We start from the raw sequence: 18819 nt of genomic DNA on the forward strand, positions 1-18819 counted from the left end.
GCCGATGTGGAGGACATGCATGCAATTGCTATTTTTACTGGGTCTAGAGGGTAGATTGTGAATTTTTAACGAAAGTACGTATTTGTGTGTCACACCGGGTACGCTCTACTACTGAGGATGGCAGGGGACTCATCCACAGCCTCACGATACCAGCTGTGGTCGGATCCCATCCCCAAATTTTGATCGGAGAAGCCTTGATGCAGTACCAAAGATGACTCCTCCAGAGAGAAGGCCTAACTCTGTTGACACAAAATGCCTGCGACTCATAATGTAGTTAGCTCACCGAGATCTGCAACAAAAGGCTTGTTGTGCAAAGTTTGTCTTCATCCATTAAATTAGATACCTCGATTTCTTCCTTGTCCAATGGCAATACAGCAAAGCAGCAAAACCTCAAAGGTATTTCTGTCTATTGCAATTGATTGCCATCCCTCTTATTATAGTCATCAAACCTTATCCTTTGGAGGACTAGTCATTACATTCTCACTTTCAGTATATGGCAACCTTAGCAATATGCTATTAACTTTTTTTCATGGTGAAAATTGAGGCTTCAGTTGCTTGATTGCACTATATGGTATCGTGAATGTTTGTAAGGCTATAATGTATTTTTTCTTGGTGTGGTTATTTTCACAGGATGTATGCCTTTTCTTTTTTTGCATGCTTTTTGTTTGTCTCTTTCTTTTCATGTTCTTCATGGTAGTGCAACATCTTTGCAAATACTGTATTAATAAAGAAGGCATTTTTTGTTTGCAGGAAATATATCTAGTGATAGTCAGGAAGCCCGTACTGTAGCCACTCAGGAGACTATCAAGGCATGGAATTCTAGTACAAAATTAATAGAAGGCAAATCAACTCCAACGAGAAAGAGTTCCCCCTGTGACGGTCTCTTCAAGTGACTGAGCAAACAGAGAATTTTGAACCCTTGTTTAATGGTCATTCTGTCAGACTTGACATGCGAAGATGGTATGATGTGGGAAATGGCAAGCCCATATTGACCAAAAGCATGGATTTCAGTTTTGGCAAGGAAAGCTCCTTAAGAAAAGCTACAACATCTTTAGTAGAAAGACGTTCATCAAGAGCTGACAAAGTTGCATCAAATAGTCACTTATTCTCACCTTTAGCGAATGAAGAACCGAATGGATTTTGTGGATGATGACAATGCAAACACAGTGTAATGGAAATGGCCTATGAACTTTGAGAGTAGCGGAATCAGGAAATTAGATGAAGCACTTTTGTGAGATTACTTTGTGAGCATAGCGGGTGAACTTAATTGATGGTAGCAGCATAAACATGGTACTTAGTTAACTTGGCATGAACAATACTTTTGCAAGAGAGAGAGTTTAGAGAACATGACAACATTTGAGGACCGGATTCATACGGAGCCGGTCCCCCCTCCGATAGGCATTTGTATTATAGTTTCTCCCATCAAGAGAGACTCGGTACAATGCAATCTTTGTGTTCCTTGTGACCTAGGTGATGCAATGAAGATGGAAAGCTCATGCATCACAAGCATAAAATAAACTTTGTAGAAAGCATTAACTATCCCAAGCCTCAGTTCCAAGGCCTCAAACACGTTCCAAGGTGGAGAGAGCTAGCGGGGAATGAGGATAGGGAAGAGGAAGAAGAAACATTCCATAGGAGAAAGAAATAGTTCCTCACTTATCATCACTCTTCTTGCTAGCGTACATAATAGCATAGTAATGAAGATGGAGAAGATGGCAAGCTAATGCATTGAAGCATGGCTCTTGGTTGGATTTGCATTCCATAGCCAAGAGTGTTGGTGTAGGCTCTCACTTCTCAAGAGCTTGGAGAAGGAGGTGGAGTTTTTCAAGTTTCACCAAGTGAGAATTTTCGTCAAAATAAGTGTGTGTGTGTGTGTGTATGTGTGTGGTGTATACCCCCGCAGCATCCCCTTGCTTGCTTGGGGTGAGTTCTAGCCTTTCCACATGCTTCAAGCTCATTGGACCCCTCTCCCCCTAGCCAATCACATGCAGCGTGCATTCAAGTACACGGGTAGTCTTTGGACAAGTGTCCTCCTTACCACTTAGAGAGAGAGAGCTTGAAAATATCTAAGTATTTGTTGGATGGAACTAGAGGCTCATTGGACCCCTCTTTAGCCTAACCAATAGCATTCAAGCACACCATGTGGCTAAGCATAGGGAGAGTTTGACATGTGTTCCATGTGCCCCTTGAGAAAAGGGGTGTCATTAAATCTAATATCTAACCAACCCAAATGATTTTTTCATATTAAACTGATCATTTAATGTGGAATAATAAACGGGAACAAAGGTTAGAATATAGACATGTGCTTACGGATCTATCTCAACACGGGGCCAATGGTAAAGGGGTCCAAATGAGAGATGGTATGTCAAAGAGCAAGGTTAACTAATGGAGCTTAAAAGACCTTAGGGTTAGCTTCATTAAAGACCTCCAATGGTTAGTGTTTAAAGTCCTTTGACATTAGGCAAGCAAGGGTTGAGCTTGAGGTGGGAACCCAACCTAAACTTGAGGTGCTTGTCGTGCTTGATGACTAAGATGCGTGCTTGATGACTAAAGTGCTTGTCATGCTTGATGACTAAGGTGCTTGTCATGCTTGATGACTAAGGTACTTGAGGTGCTTGTCATACTTAATGAGGAAGGTGCTTGAGAAGCTTCCTATGCATGTGGGTAAGGTGCTTGAGTTAAAAAGAGACCCTACAAACTTAATGACTAAGGTGCTTGAGAAGCTTCCCATGCATGGGGGTGGTAAGGTTCTTGAGTCAAAAAGAGACCCTACAAACTTAATGAGGAAGGTGCTTGAGAAGCTTCCTATGCATGAAAGTCCCAAAGTTAGGGGAATCTTTGACTTAACCTTCCACTCACCCAAAGGGCACCCCTTTGCTCAAAGGGCACATGGGACACATGACAGACTCTCCCTATGCTTAACCACATGGTGTGCTTGAATGCTATTGGTTGGTCTAAAGAGGGGTCTAATGAGCTTCTAGCTCCATCCAACAAATATCTAGATATTTTCAAGCTCTCTCTCTCTAAGGGGTAAGGATGACACTTATTCAAAGACTACCCATGTACTTGAATGCATGTTGCATGTGATCAGCTAGAGGGGAGAGGGGTCCAATGAGCTTGAAACATGTGTAAAAGCTACAACTCGCCCCAAGTAAGCAAGGGGGGTACTGGGGGCATATACACCACAAACACACTCATTTTGGGATTCATTCTCACTTGGTGAAAGTTGAGGAACTCCACCTCCTTCTCCAAGCTTGAGAAGTGAGAGCCTACACCAACACTCTTGGCTATGTAATGAAAATCCAACCAAGAGCCACGCTTCAATGCTTAAGCTTGCCATCTTATCCATCTTCATTACTATGCTATTATGTATGCTAGCAAGAAGAGTGATGATACGTGAGGAACTATTTCTTTCTCCTATGGAATGTTTCTTCTTCCTCTTCCCTATCCTCATTCCCCGCTAGCTCTCTCCACCTTCGAAGGTGTTTGAGGCCTTGGGACTAAGGCTTGGGATAGTTAATTCTTTCTACAAAGTTTATGTTATGCTTGTGATGCATGAAGATTTCCATCTTCATTGCATCACCTAGGTCACAAGGAACACAAAGATTGTATTGTACCAAGTCTCTCTTGATGGGAGAAACTATAATACAAATGCCTATTGGAGGGGGGACCGCGTATGAATCGGGTCCTCAACTATTGTCATTTTCTCTAAACTCTCTCTCTTGCAAAAGTATTGTTCATGCCAAGTTAAGTATTGTTCATACCAAGTTAACTAAGTACCATGTTTATGTTGCTACCATCAATTAAGTTCACCCGCTATGCTCACAAAATAATCTCACAAAAGTGCTTCATCTAATTTTCTAATCCCGCTACTCTCAAAGTTCATAGGCCATTTCCATTACATTGTTATCAGAGCATTTGGTTTCTCTTTCCTTGCTTAAGAAGAGAGGTCCTTAAGTAGCCTATTAATGGTTGATTTTGTTAATTATATTAGGGTAAGTGGGACTGGGATCTATTATCGGTTTTGTTGAGCCCACTATGTGGGATAGGTGCATACCTCGGGAGTTTTGATCATAATAATGGAGTCTTTTTAGACTTGCCTACGGCTTTACCATTATTGAGCTATAAGAAGTCCAAAAGGAGTTATCCCTCGACAACTTCGATATGTTAGACTCACTCCACTACTCTCTATAATTAACCAATTCGAGCCGTGGGTGTAGATACTTAAGTGCCTATTTTCAAAGGCTAAGAGGAGTAGCAACTAAGGTTTTGAATTGCCAAAGCATACACTAAGTAAACACATAAGTTTAATTAACATGGCTGACAATAACCAAGAGAGTAGAATGAACATTGATAACTTTGATTTTTCACATGAAGGTGCTAATGATGGTGCCCCCATGTTTGTTAATTATCTTGTCACTAGGTTGCAACAAGCTATGGGCAACCCCGCATTGCAAGCCGAAGTTACTCAACTGTTGGGGTATAAAGCCCAATGTGGTCGCCCAGGTAAGTGGGCAGCCCGCCAGGTATGTACACATATTCTTTTGTAAAAACCTAATAAGAACTCACTATGCTCTACACATTACAGTAGAGCGAGTTCACCATATCTTCGTGCTCTTCTTCTCGCACTCTCTCTCGCGTCGCACTTCCGCTTGTACTCCTTCAACTGGTATCAGAGCTCAGATCGAGGCTCGGGGCAGCATTTGCAGGTAGCCAGTCACCTGCTCAGATTGGAGTGAGATTCGACAGGCGAAGACACGGCCCCAAATCCTGTGGGCGAGCTCGAAGGGCTCGGTGTTCTCAGAATTTCATTCTGAGGTCATCTCGGCCACCGTTCGGCTTCGACAAAGTTCTGCGCAGTCCATTTTCGACTACGTGGTCTCGGCAGGTGCAGATCGGACTCTGCAAATTTGGGGTTTCGGCCTACGACTGCAAGTGCTGAGGATATCTACACTTCCAGAGTGCTGATTTATGGTTGTCTACACAACAAAGGACGGCTCACAGTTCTTGGAGGCGTGTCACATACGACACGGGCGCATCTACACACAGACTGTAGGCGACATCCACTAGTTTATCAGGTAGCTTGTGTTTGCTGCTTGATATTCCAGATTTCATCCTGACATTACAGGTACTTCCACATGGGATGTATTGTTAGAGATGATGTATGCTTGTTGAGGGTTTGCTGGCTGTGAGTCACGCAGCAAACAACCGTCGCAGCGGTTACAGCATATAGTGGGAAATTTGTGGATGTATGACTTTGTGGGAAGTCTATGTATTGTCAGATTTACTGCAGCCTTTGTTGAGGGTCGAGTGAGGTTTTATTGAGTTGGGGGATTCTCGAATGTTGAGATCCTTTCGTTGATACAGGTCTTGGAGCGATCCCTCGAGCACCCTTAGATAGGCAGCTAGGATGTATTGACTGTGAGTTAGACAGTTGGGATTGCATCTTTGCTTTACTGCTGTTGAGGCATTGTCGCAGTCTATGCTTACATGACAATGACAGGACAGTGAGAGATAGTACAGGTGCAGGACAGGTTTACCCACAGCTTACAGTGTTAGAGAGATAGTGGTTTTTTGAGCTGTTTTTGGTCTGTTTTTTTAGTACACCAGAGCCATTTTACAAAGGATACTTTGCCGAAATTTTTGCAGAATCTGAAGCTTTCTTGGTTCATTTGACAGGTTGATATTGGTTCAGAGGTCAGTTTACAAGGGAAACTCTGGCGAATTTTTCCCAGGAAAGTAAACTACTGTGAAGCGTAGCTATGGCTGGATCACAGGACACTGCTCTTTACAATATCAAGAAGCTGGATGGAACCAATTTCCCATTGTGGAAGAAGCAGATTTGGCACGTGTTGGTACAAAAGAAGCAGATAAAACCTATAAAGCTCAAGGGGATAAAACCAGAAGATATGGACGAAGATGATGGAGCGAAATGGATGAATTGGCACTTTCTACCATTATGCTGACTTTGGCAGAAAGCGTTTACTTCAATGTAGCAGACGAGATGTTGGCTTATGAAGCATGGACAAAGTTGAGTGATCTTTATGAGAAGCAAAGTGCAGCTTCATAGGTATACTGGCTTAAGAAGCTTGTTGACTTGAAGATGAAAGAAGGGACACCTATGTCCAATCATCTGAATGAATTCAACACCATCTACAGTCATTTGTCAGCTCAAGGTGTCAAGTTTGATGAACCTGTTAGAGCTATGTTCCTGTTGATCACATTGCCGGAAAGTTGGGACACTTTTCGCACAGCTTTGAGTAATTCTGCACCTCCAGATGGTTTGACCATAGTAGGTGTAGAAGGCAGTCTACTTACTGAAGAAACCAATAGAAAGACAATGGACAAAGGCAAAGGAACAGTCTTAGTTGTCAGGGGAAGGACCAAAGAAAAGTACAAAGGTGGAAAGAGGGATCAGTCTCGTAGCAAGTCCGGCAGTGCTAAAGGCAAGAGTGACATAGAATGCTACTATTGTGGCAAGAAGGGTCACATGAAAAGAGATTGCAGAGAATGGAAAGCAGAAAAAGGCAAAGAGAAAGCAAAACAACATGCTGAGAAGAACATGTCCTCAGTGAAGATTCAAGAAATAAATGTGACAAACACTGTTGCAGAGGATGACACTCTAGTGTCAGGAGATATCTACTTCTTGAAAAATACAACGGACTCAGCTCTTCTTACAGCATCTGATGGAAATGCACTGAGTGACTGGATTATAGACTCAGGGGCATCACTTCATGTGTCTCCAAACAAGGAGTGGTTTACCTCTTATGTGACCACTAAAGATCATGTTCGGCTAGGCAATGGGCAGACATGTGAGATCTTAGGTGTTGGAGATGTTCAATTGAAGTTTCAGAATGGCTCTTCTTTCACGCTGAAGAATGTGAGACATGTTCCCGCAATTACAAAGAGCTTGATCAGCACAGGTTTACTTGATGATGCTGGCTACGTCACCACTTTTGGACAGAACATGTGGAAGATATCCAAGGGTTCTATGACAGTAGCACATGGAGTAAAGTATGGAGGACTTTACATGATTTATGTATCAAATGTCTCTAAAAATGTAATCAATGTAACCGAGTAGCCGAACGTTTCTTTGTGGCATAGCCGGTTAGGACATATGTCCAAGAAGGGAATGGAAATCTTGTCTCGTTCTGGTTATTTGCCTGGCTTGTCATTTAATGATTTCGAATTCTGTGAACATTGTCTGTATGGTAAGCAAACACAGCAGCCACATAAGCATAGAAGCAGTAGAAGAGATACACAGTTGGCACTTGTTCATAGTGATTTGTGTGGACCTATGCCTAACCTATCTCTAGGGGGATGATTACTTGAGGAAAGTATGGGTTTACTTTCTCAAACACAAGGATGAAGCGTTTAGTGTTTTCACAACGTTTGTGACACTTGTGGAGAACCAGAGTGGTAAGAAGCTTAAATGCTTACGCACTGACAATGGTGGAGAGTATGTTTCAAAGGCCTTTCAGGACTTTTGTGAGTCAAAAGGTATAAAACGTGAACTTACTGCTCCTTACAATCCTCCTCAAAATGGTGTTGCTGAGAGGATGAATAGGACCATACAAGAGAAGGTCAGAAGTATGTTGTCTAATGCACAACTGCCAAATGGGTTTTGGGCTGAAGCTGTATCAACAGCTGTTCATCTTATAAATAGATCTCCTAGCAAGGTTTTGCAGAAGGATTCAGTGGCAGAGATGGTATGGTCAGGCAAAATGCCCTCATACAAGCATCTCAGAGTCTTTGGCTGTGAGGCATATACTCACGTTCCAAAGGAATTTAGGAACAAACTTGAGCCAAAGAGTAGAAAGTTCATCTTTCTAGGCTATGGTAATTCTGGTGAGATGGGGTATAGACTTTGGGATCCCGAATCTAGAAAGGTTATCCGCAGCAATGATGTTCACTTTAATGAATCCAAATATCATTCTAAACCAGAGAGGGTTGAGGAGATTAGAAGAGTTGTCTTCCAAGAAGATGGACCTGCACGTGCAAGACAAAATGTCAGGGCTCAAGAGGAGCAAGGACAGGATAGAGTGGAACCACAGGTTGTGGCTGAGCCTGAGCCACCTATTGTGCGTAGAACTGGACGTATCACGTGACCTCCTGATAGGTTTGTTCCATCTATGAACTATGTCATGCTGACTGATTGCAATGAGCCTTCACAAGGAAGGAGTGCAAATGAAGGACTCCGGGAATTGGCAATTGGCCATGCAGTCAGAGATGACAGCTCTGCATAAAAACCAGACATGGAAGCTAGTTAAATTACCACTGGGCAAAAAGGCTCTACCTTGTAAATGGGTTTACAGGTATAAGATCACCGCTCATGATAGTCAGCCAAAGTACAAAGCAAGGCTTGTTGCCAAGGGCTTTAAGCAAGAACAAGGCATTGACTTTGATGAAGTCTTCTCTCCGGTGGTCAAGATGACTACATTGAGATGCTTTCTTGCATTGGTTGCCATATTAGATTTGGTGTTGCACCAAATGGATGTCAAGACAACGTTCTTGCATGGATTTAGATGTGGAAATTTACATGCAGCAGCCAGAAGGGTTTGTTGAGAAAGGCAAGGAAGATTTGGTATGCCAGTTGTTAAAGAGTCTTTATGGCTTAAAACAATCACCGAGGGCATGGTACCATAAGTTCCACAAGTTTATGCTTTCTCAAGGCTACAAACATAGTGAGTTCGATCACTGTCTATATACAAAGAAGGCTAAGGATGGCAATTGGCTGATCCTTATTTTGTATGTGGATGACATGTTGATTGCTGGCAAGCACTTGGAAGAAATTTCAGCTTTGAAGTCAAAGATGGCAAAATCGTTTGACATGAAAGACATGGGTGAGGCAAGTCATATACTTGGTATGCGCATTGAGAGAGACAGATCAAAGAAGTTGATTTGGTTATCTCAAACAGAGTATATTGACAAGGTTTTGCAACGTTTCAATATGGAGAAGGGAAAGGCATTGAGTGTTCCATTGCCACCATATGTGAAACTTAGCAAACAAGATTGTCCTGTGTCTGAGGAAGAATAGGCTGAAATGGATAAGATTCCATGTGCGTCTGCAATGGGTAGTTGCAATGATTGCTACTCGCCCAGACATTGCATTTGCAGTGGGAGTAGTAAGTCGATACATGTCAAACCCAGGCAAGAAACATTGGGAGGCAGTGAAAGGAATATTCAGATACCTGAAAGCTACAAAGAGTATGCGTATATGCTATGGGAGTCAGGAGCTAAGTGTAAAGGGTTTTACAGACTCAGATTATGCAGGTGACTTAGACAACCGAAGGTGACTCAGATTATGCAGGTGACTTAGACAACCGAAGGTCTACGTCAGGGTATGTCTTTACATTGGCTGGTGGAGCAGTATCATGGCATTCTAGATTACAAGATTGTGTTACTCAGTCTACTACAGAGGCTAAATATGTTGCAGCATCAGAGGCATGCAAAGAATCAATTTGGCTTAATCGACTAGTAACAAATTTGGGAATCAAAGAAGAGATGCATGTGTTATATTGTGATAGTCAAAGTGCTATACAGTTGGCTCGCAATCCAGTTTATCACTCAAAGACAAAGCATGTGGATGTGAAGTATCATTTCATCAGGGAAATGCTCGAGGATAAGCAACTTCAGCTTGTCAAAGTTCACACCACAGAAAATCCTGCTGATCTACTTACAAAAGGACTTCCCTCAGAGAGCTTTGCGCATTTTCGCAAGCAGTTAGGTGTAGGGTAGTACATCACTTCTCTACATCTTTTGCATATTAGCTTGTATAGTAGCTTCTCTCACACTTAAAGTACCACATTGGACTTTAAGTGGGAGGTTGTTGGGGTATAAAGCCCAATGTGGTCGCCTAGGTAAGTGGGCGGGCCGCCAGGTATGTACACATATTCTTTTGTAAAAACCTAATAAGAACTCACTATGCTCTACACATTACAGTAGAGGGAGGTTACCATATCGTCGTGCTCTTCTTCTCGCACTCTCTCTCGCATCGCACTTCCGCTCGTACTCCTTCATCAACAACTTCGTGCTTTGCTTCAAGAGGAGAGAGAGCTTAGGAGGCCTCTTGATGAGACCCCCAAAAGAAGACTCTCTCCCATACGAGAGGAGGAATCCAAAGATAAAGAAAGTAATGAATCCCTAAATTCCTTTGAAGATGTGGCTCCACGAAGAAGGCGGACTAAACGATCGCCAACTCCTCCCAAGAGGAAACGGTTAACCCATAGTCCTTCTCATCGTCACTCCAAAAGGGAAGAGGAAAAACCAAGGAAGAAAAGGGCAAGAAAGAGGTCATCCTTTTCTTTTTCTTCTTCACCTTCCTCCTCTACCGATGAAAGCTATAGCTATTCTCCTACAGAATACAAGAGGGGAGGACATCACAAATCTTACCCTGCATGGCGAAGGTCACAAAAGCTAAACAAGTTCAAAGAGGGAGGAAAGAGTATCTCTTTTTTGACCTATGATGGCACCTTTGGTGCTACCGACAAAGTACTGGCTTTCATCCAACAATTTGATGCGGCCTTTGGAGATGAGGGCTTCATGGAGTCCTCCAAGCTACGCCATGTAGCTATGCACTTCCAAAAAATCGGCTCGTCAATGGTGGGCTAGCCTTCATGGCAATGGCAAAGCCCCAAAGACATGGAAAACTCTTCGAGTTTCCATGATGTAGCAATTCCTTGCAAGCGATGCAAAGGACAAAGTGCTCACTGAATGGCGGAGTTTGAGGCTTCTCTCTCATGAGTCTATCCTCAAATATGTGGACAAGTTTTGGGATTTACATCTCAAGGCTACTGTCTTTCAAAAGATAGACTTTGTTGAGCAAAAGCAACAATTCTGTGCGGGATTACCTAATGAGATGGCCGAGTATGTCAACTCTCAATAGCCTGGTTCTATCAATGAAGTAATCCACCGTACCATGGTTGATTCACGCATCAATTTCCAACAAGGGGTTAAACGAAATGTCAAGCCCATGGAAAATAAATACAAAAGTGATGCAAAGGGAAAAATTAAAGCCCAAAATTCTTCCCAAGGCCATTCCAACAACAACAACAACAATCAATCCGAGGAGAAAGGAGTTTACAAAGGTAAAAACAAACTCTCTCCTGAAGAGCTTGAAACTTTTTGCAAGGATCACAAATGTTTTAAGTGTGGGGAGCAAGGACATGGTTATTGTGCTTGCCCCAAACGAAATGCTCGCAATGAGACTCCTAGAGCTTCCACTATCGAAGCTCCGAAAGAGGATGCTCATTGCAAAGGATCACCTCTCTCCTATGCTTGGGGAAAGGTAAGGGAGCATGATGCCTTCATCTTGTTTGACCCTGGTTCTACTCACAACTTCATATAAATGAAGTTGGCCACCAAGCTGGGCATTCAAGCCTTTGAGATGGGAGATGCTGTAACTGTTGATGCTGCTTTCAAGGGACAGCAAGCCTCCGTTACTCCCTTGATTCGGAAGTTGAGGCTTCATGCCCAAAGCTATGTCGACAAAGAAGACTTCTTTATCTCTCCTCTCCAACATGAGGATGCTATCCTATGGGTATCATGGTTCAACCGCATGGCTGCCAACATGAAGTTCCCTGAAAGGAGAATCTACTTCACCTACAGGGGAAAAAATATTTATATAGAGGCTAATGAGTCTGGTCGTACTATACCACTTGTAAATCCTCTTGCCCTTGATAAATCAATGAAGAGCTCAGTTACTGTGAACATGGTTTTTGTCAAAGAGTCCCTAAAAGGTCCTAATGTTTCATCAAAGGTGAATGGTAGGAATCAAGAAGAGTTGGACTTGTCTAACTTTTTAAAAGGATTCCAAGATGTGTTCATCGATGATATCCCTATAGAATTACCTCCAAAATGAGGGGATGATGACCATCGAATTGAGCTCCTATCAGGAAGCTCACCGCCTAACAAACCTCCTTATTGAGTTTCCCAAGCTCAACAAGAGGAGATCATGAGGCAAGTACAAGAATTGGTAGACAAAGGGATGGTGAGGCCTAGCTCCTCTCCCTTTTTTTCTCCAGTCCTTTTAGTGCAAAAGAAAGATGGTATATACCGCATGTGTGTGGACTATCGCGCACTAAACCATATCACTATCAAAAACAGATTTCTCGTACCTCGGGTAGAAGATCTATTTGATAAGCTACAAGGATCTACCTACTTCAATAGGATTGACCTTAAAAGTGGCTACCATAAAATAAGGATAGTGAATTAAGATATCCTAAAGACCGCATTTCGTACAATGTTTGGTCTTTATGAATATCTAGTCATGCCTTTTGGCTTGACTAATGCACCAGCTACATTCAATCGATTAATGGAGAAAAATTTTAGACCCTATTGCAAATTGACTGGTGTTCTTTGATGATATCATCATCTACTCCAATTCCTTGGAGGAACACAAGCAACATCTCCAAGTGATTTTTCAAGCATTAAGGGAGAATAAGCTTTTTCTCAATCAAAAGAAAAGCGATTTTTTCCTTCAAGAGATTCAGTACTTAGGTCATATTATCTCTCGAGATGGTATCTGTATGGATCCATCAAAGTTGGAGGTAATAAAAGCATGGCCTAATCCAAGGAATCTACATGAGCTAAGAAGCTTTAATGGTATGTGTACATACTATAGACGCTTCATAGCAAAGTTCTCTCAAATAGTAGGACCATTACATGACTTAACAAAGAAAAACGTCAAGTATTCATGGATTGCTAAGGAACAAAGTGCTTTTTGACAAGCTCAAAGAGAAGCTTGCCTCCCAACTAGTCCTTATGCTTCCGGATCTCTCAAAGCCATTTGAGGTCCAATGTGATGCTTGTGGTGACTGCCTTGGAGCAGTCTTGCTTCAAGAAGGACATGCCATAGCATATGAGAGCCGAAGGCTCAACATGGATGAACGGGTCTTAGGCATTTATGAGAAAGAGTTGTTAGATGTTCTACATGCCCTAGACACATGGAAGCACTATCTATTGGGGACTCCATTCATTTTACGAACAGACCATCAAAGTCTCAAGTACTTCAGGATGCAAACAAATCTTTTCGACAAACAAATGAGGTGGGAAAATTTTCTTTTGCAATTCAATTTCCACATTGCTCACATTGCTAGTAAGCACAATCAAGTGGCTGATGCACTTTCACGACGACCAAAAGTTAATGATGTGTCAATAGCAACTCACAATGATCTATCTTCTATGATAGATGAGTATGCTACTGACCCTGACTTTAAAGACATAATGTCAGCCCTTGCTTTGGGGAATAAAGAGGAACCATTCACCTTGCAGGACGGTTATCTTCTCCATGGCAATAGGCTATGTGTTACCCACTCCCTTCGTGAGAAGTCATGTATGAATCCCATGCTCCTCCCTATGCAGGACATAGAGGCAATCAACCTACTCTTCGAGGAGTAGAGACGTACTTTTATTGGCCTCCCATGAAAGTGGACATACAAGAGTATGTTTCAAAATGTGTGGTATGCCAAAAGACCAAGTATGATAGAGGGAAGCAACTTGGATTACTCTAGCCATTTCCAATCCCTAATTCACCATGGGAAAGTATATCCATGGATTTTATCTTTGGATTACCCAAGTCTATCCATGGGAATACGGGAATATGGACAATAGTTGACAGGTTTAGCAAGCAAGCACACTTCATTCCTATCAAGAAAACTATTAAGGAACACCAAATGGCAACTCTCTTCATATCCCAGATTTTTAAACACCATGGATTTCCAACATTTATCGTGTCAGATAGAGATCCTAGAATGACCAGTAATTTTTGGAAAGGTCTCTTCAAAAATCTAGCTACAAGATTGAATTTCTCTTCAACCTATCACCCACAAACGGATGGCCAAAGTGAGATAGCCAATTTTACGATTCTTGATCTATTAAAGACCTATGTTACAGAAGTAGATCAACGCTCACAATGGGAAAAGTACTTACCTCTTGTAGAGTATGCGTATAATAAGACTATCCATACTTCTACGAGAAAAACACCTTTTGAAATCATAGAGGGAAGACCTAAAAGTCCCTTGCTACTTAAAGTACATGAGAAGATCTTCGTTGCCGATGAGTATAGCTGTGACCTGCAAGCATCTTTTCAAAAGATTAAGGAGGTTATACTCATGTCCCAACTAAGGCATAAAGCTACTGCTGACAAGCACAGAAGGGCCTTAACGATTGAGGCAAACAACGGGCAAAAATCCTACGGGCCATCAAAAGTATTATGCTAAACTAGCAAAAAGATACTATGGTCCTTTTCAAATTTTGAAGCCAATCAATGAGGTGGCTTATCAACTCAAGTTGCCCAACCATTGGTTCATACACAATGCTTTTCATGTGAACCTACTTAAGCCCTACAAAGGAGAGCCTCCAAATGAACCAATTATTGAAGACCCTCCCAAAATCTAAGACCAAGAAGAGGTGCTACAACCCGAAGCTATCCTTCGGCATGAAGACAAGGTACTACGACATGGTAAGATTATCTCATGGTATCTTATTAAGTACAACGGGCAAAAATCCTACGGGCCATCAAAAGTATTATGCTAAACTAGCAAAAAGATACTATGGTCCTTTTCAAATTTTGAAGCCAATCAATGAGGTGGCTTATCAACTCAAGTTTCCTAACCATTGGCTCATACACAATGCTTTTCATGTGAGCCTACTTAAGCCCTACAAAGGAGAGCCTCCAAATGAACCAATTATTGAAGACCCTCCCAAAATCTAAGACCAAGAAGAGGTGCTACAACCCGAAGCTATCCTTCGGCATGAAGACAAGGTACCACGACATGGTAAGATTATCTCATGGTATCTTATTAAGTTCAAAAATTATCCTTCTGAAGATGCTAGATGGATGCAAGGAATCCAGCCTAAGGATAGTATGAACCTTGTCAATGCTTACAATGCTACATTAGAGTAAGCAAATGTACATGTTTCTTTTAAATGATCAATGTTTTTGTCTTATAAGACTAATTCTCTCTTTATTGTGCACAAATTTAAGTAGTATGCATACTAATATCCTGTTTGAGATGTCGACGTCTCTCAAACACCATGTAGAATTTGTCACTCTACTTGGGAGGATGAAATGGATTCAAAAGCAGACATGCTTGCGGCAGCTATGTCTCCCAATTACCAAATGGATTATTCACCCATCTTGGAATGATGTCATAGGGTAAAAAGGGATCCTCTACCCGCTAAGACAAATTGACTAATGACTATGGCTTTATTTCTTTTACCTCAAGTCAAGGACAACTATGATTTCAAGAGAGAGGTAATGTCATTAAGTCTAATATCTAACCAACCCAAATGATTTTCTCATATTAAACTGATAATTTAATGTGGGATAATAAACAGGAACAAAGGTTAGAATATAGAATGTGCTTACTGATCTATCTCAACACGGGGCCAATGGTAAAGGGGTCCAAATGAGCGATGGTCTATCAAAGATCAAGGTTAACTAAGTGAGCTTAAAAGACCTTAGGGTTAGCTTCATTAAAGACCTCCAATGGTTAGTGTTAAAAGTCCTTTGACCTTAGGCAAGCTAGGGCTGAGCTTGAGGTGGGAACCCGACCTCTAAGCTTGAGGTGCTTGTCGTGCTTGATGACTAAGGTGCTTGAGGTTCTTGTCATGCTTGATGACTAAGGTGCTTGAGGTGCTTGTCGTGCTTGATAGCCCTAGCCCACCATTGACAAGCCGATTTTTGGAAGTGCATAGCTACATGGCGTAGCTTGGAGGACTCTGTGAAGCCCTCGTCTCCAAAGGCCGCATCAAATTGTTGGATGAAGGCCAATACTTTCACGATAGCACCAAAGGTGCCATCGTACGTGAGAAAAGAGATACTCATTTCTCCCTCTTTGAACTTCTTTAGCTTTTGTGACCTTCGCCATGCAGGGTAAGATTTGTGATGTCCTCCCCTCTTCTATTCTCTAGGAGAATAGCTATAGCTTTCATCGGTAGAGGAGGAAGGTGAAGAAGAAGGAGAAGAGGGTGACCTCTTTCTTGCCCTTTTCTTCCTTTGTTTCGTCTCTTCCCTTTTGGAGTGATGAGGAGAAGGACTATGGGTTAACTGTTTTCTCTTGGGAGGAGTTGGCAATCGTTTATTCTGCCTTCTTTGTGGAGCCACATCTTCGGAAGGGTTTAGGGATTCATTACTTTCTTGATCTTTGGATTCCTCCTCTCATATGGGAGAGAGTCTTCTTTTGGGGGTCTCATCAAGAGGCCTTCTAAGCTCTCTCCCCTCTTGGAGAGGAAAGGAAATTCCATAAGCACGAAGTTGTTGAGTAACTTCGGCTTGCAAAGCGGGGTTGCCCATAGCTTGTTGCAACCTAGTGACAAGATAATTAACAAACATGGGGGCATCATCATTAGCACCTTCATGTGCAAAATCAAAGTTATCAATGTTCATTCTACTCTCTTGGTTATTGTCAGCCATGTTAATTAAACTTATGTGTTTACTTAGTGTATGCTTTGGCAATTCAAAACCTTAGTTGCTACTCCTCTTAGCCTTTGAAAATAGGCACTTAAGTATCTACACCCACGGCTCGAATTGGTTAATTATAGAGAGTAGTGGAGTGAGTCTAACATAGCGAAGTTGTAGAAGGATAACTCCTTTTGGACTTCTTATAGCTCAATAATGGTAAAGCCGTAGGCAAGTCTAAAAAGACTCCATTATTATGACCAAAGCTCCCGAGGTGTGCACCATATCCCACATAGTGGGCTCAACAAAACCGATAATAGATCCCAGTCCCACTTACCCTAATATAATTAACAAAATCAACCATTAATAGGCTACTTAAGGACCTCTCTTCTTAAGCAAGAAAAGAGAAACCAAATGCTCTAATAGCAATGTAATGGAAATGGCCTATGAACTTTGAGAGTAGCGGAATCAGGAAATTAGATGAAGCACTTTTGTGAGATTATTTTGTGAGCATAGCGGGTGAACTTAATTGATGGTAGCAACATAAACATGGTACTTAGTTAACTTGGCATGAACAATACTTTTGCAAGAGAGAGAGTTTAGAGAAAATGACAATAGTTGAGACCCGATTCATACGGAGCCGGTCCCCCCTCCAATAGGCATTTGTATTATAGTTTCTCCCAACAAGAGAGACTTGGTACAATACAATCTTTGTGTTCCTTGTGACCTAGGTGATGCAATGAAGATGGAAATCTTCATGCATCACAAGCATAACATAAACTTTGTAGAAAGCATTAACTATCCCAAGCCTCAGTCCCAAGGCCTCAAACACGTTCCAAGGTGGAGAGAGCTAGCGGGGAATGAGGATAGGGAAGAGGAAGAAGAAACATTCCATAGGAGAAAGAAATAGTTCCTCACTTATCATCACTCTTCTTGCTAGCATACATAATAGCATAGTAATGAAGATGGAGAAGATGACAAGCTTAACCATTGAAGCATGGCTCTTGTTAGGATTTGCATTCCATAGCCAAGAGTGTTGGTGTAGGCTCTCACTTCTCACAAGCTTGGAGAAGGAGGTGGAGTTCCTCAACTTTCACCAAGTGAGAATCATCCACAAAATGAGTGTGTGTGTGTGTGTGTGTGTGTGTGGTGTATACCCCCGCAACACCCCCTTGCTTGCTTGGGGGGAGTTCTAGCCTTTCCACATGCTTCAAGCTCATTGGACCCCTCTCCCCCTAGCCAATTACATGCAGCATGCATTCACATGGGTAGTCTTTGGACAAGTGTCCTCCTTACCCCTTAGAGAGAGAGAGCTTGAAAATATCTAAATATTTGTTGGATGGAACTAGAAGCTCATTGGACCCCTCTTTAGCCCAACCAATAGCATTCAAGCACACCATGTGGCTAAGCATAGGGAGAGTCTGACATGTGTCCCATGTGCCCCTTGAGAAAAGGGGCGCCCTTTGGGTGAGTGGGAGGTTAAGTCAAAGATTCCTTGGGACTTTCCCCCTCCTTATTAGGGTCTCTTTTTGACTTAAGCACCTTACCCCCCATGCATGGGAAGCTTCTCAAGCACCTTCCTCATTAGGTTTGTAGGGTCTCTTTTTGGCTCAAGCACATTATCCCCCATGCATGGGAAGCTTCTCAAGCACCTTCGTCATTAAGTATGACAAGCACCACAAGTACCTTAGTCATCAAGCATGACAAGCACCTCAAGCACCTTAGCCATCAAGCACGACAAGCACCTCAAGCACCTTAGGCATCAAGCACGACAAACACCTCAAGCTTAGTTCAAGTTCCCACCTCAAGCTCAACCCTAGCTTGCCTAAGGTCAAAGGACTTTTAACACTAACCATTGGAGGTCTTTAATGAAGCTAACCCTAAGGTCTTTTAAGCTCCATTAGTTAACCTTGCTCTTTGACAGACCATCTCTCATTTGGACCCCTTTACCATTGGCCCCGTGTTGAGATAGATCCGTAAGCACATGTCTATATTCTAACCCTTGTTCCCGTTTATTATCCCACATTAAATGATCAGTTTAATATGAGAAAATCATTTGGGTTGGTTATATATTAGATTTTATGAAACACAGAGGACATGGAAGGGTCTTTATTGTGTGCAAATTGTCATGATGACAATGGGTTAAATATAGAGAGCTCCTCCTCTGGAGGTCTCTCACTTGTGTCATTTCGAACCAATGTTCAACCAAGAGTGACCGTTGTTCCAGCTCGTTTCTTGCAGGATGCAACATCGATGGCAAGCATCAGACGATTGAAAGTCTCTGGTTCTACTCGTTCCTTAACACCTGTTAGAGCAACACTGTCAGGTCACTCTACCCCTCAATGTCCATCATCACCCTCCTCTTAGGCAAGACCGATGCAAACCCTGTCTATTTCTTGAGGCTGGGCAAGTCCCAC

At 42.2% G+C, this 18819-nt stretch overlaps 1 pseudogene; it reads left to right on the forward strand.

Moving 5' to 3' along the window:
• Positions 1 to 252: 252 nt before the first annotated feature.
• On the forward strand, positions 253 to 18769 carry LOC147432115 (uncharacterized; annotated as a pseudogene).
• Positions 18770 to 18819: the final 50 nt, after the last annotated feature.

The sequence above is a fragment of the Adiantum capillus-veneris genome, chromosome 20 (genome assembly GCF_014529385.1).
Source record: "Adiantum capillus-veneris isolate H3 chromosome 20, ASM1452938v2, whole genome shotgun sequence".
Lineage (NCBI taxonomy): Eukaryota > Viridiplantae > Streptophyta > Polypodiopsida > Polypodiales > Pteridaceae > Adiantum > Adiantum capillus-veneris.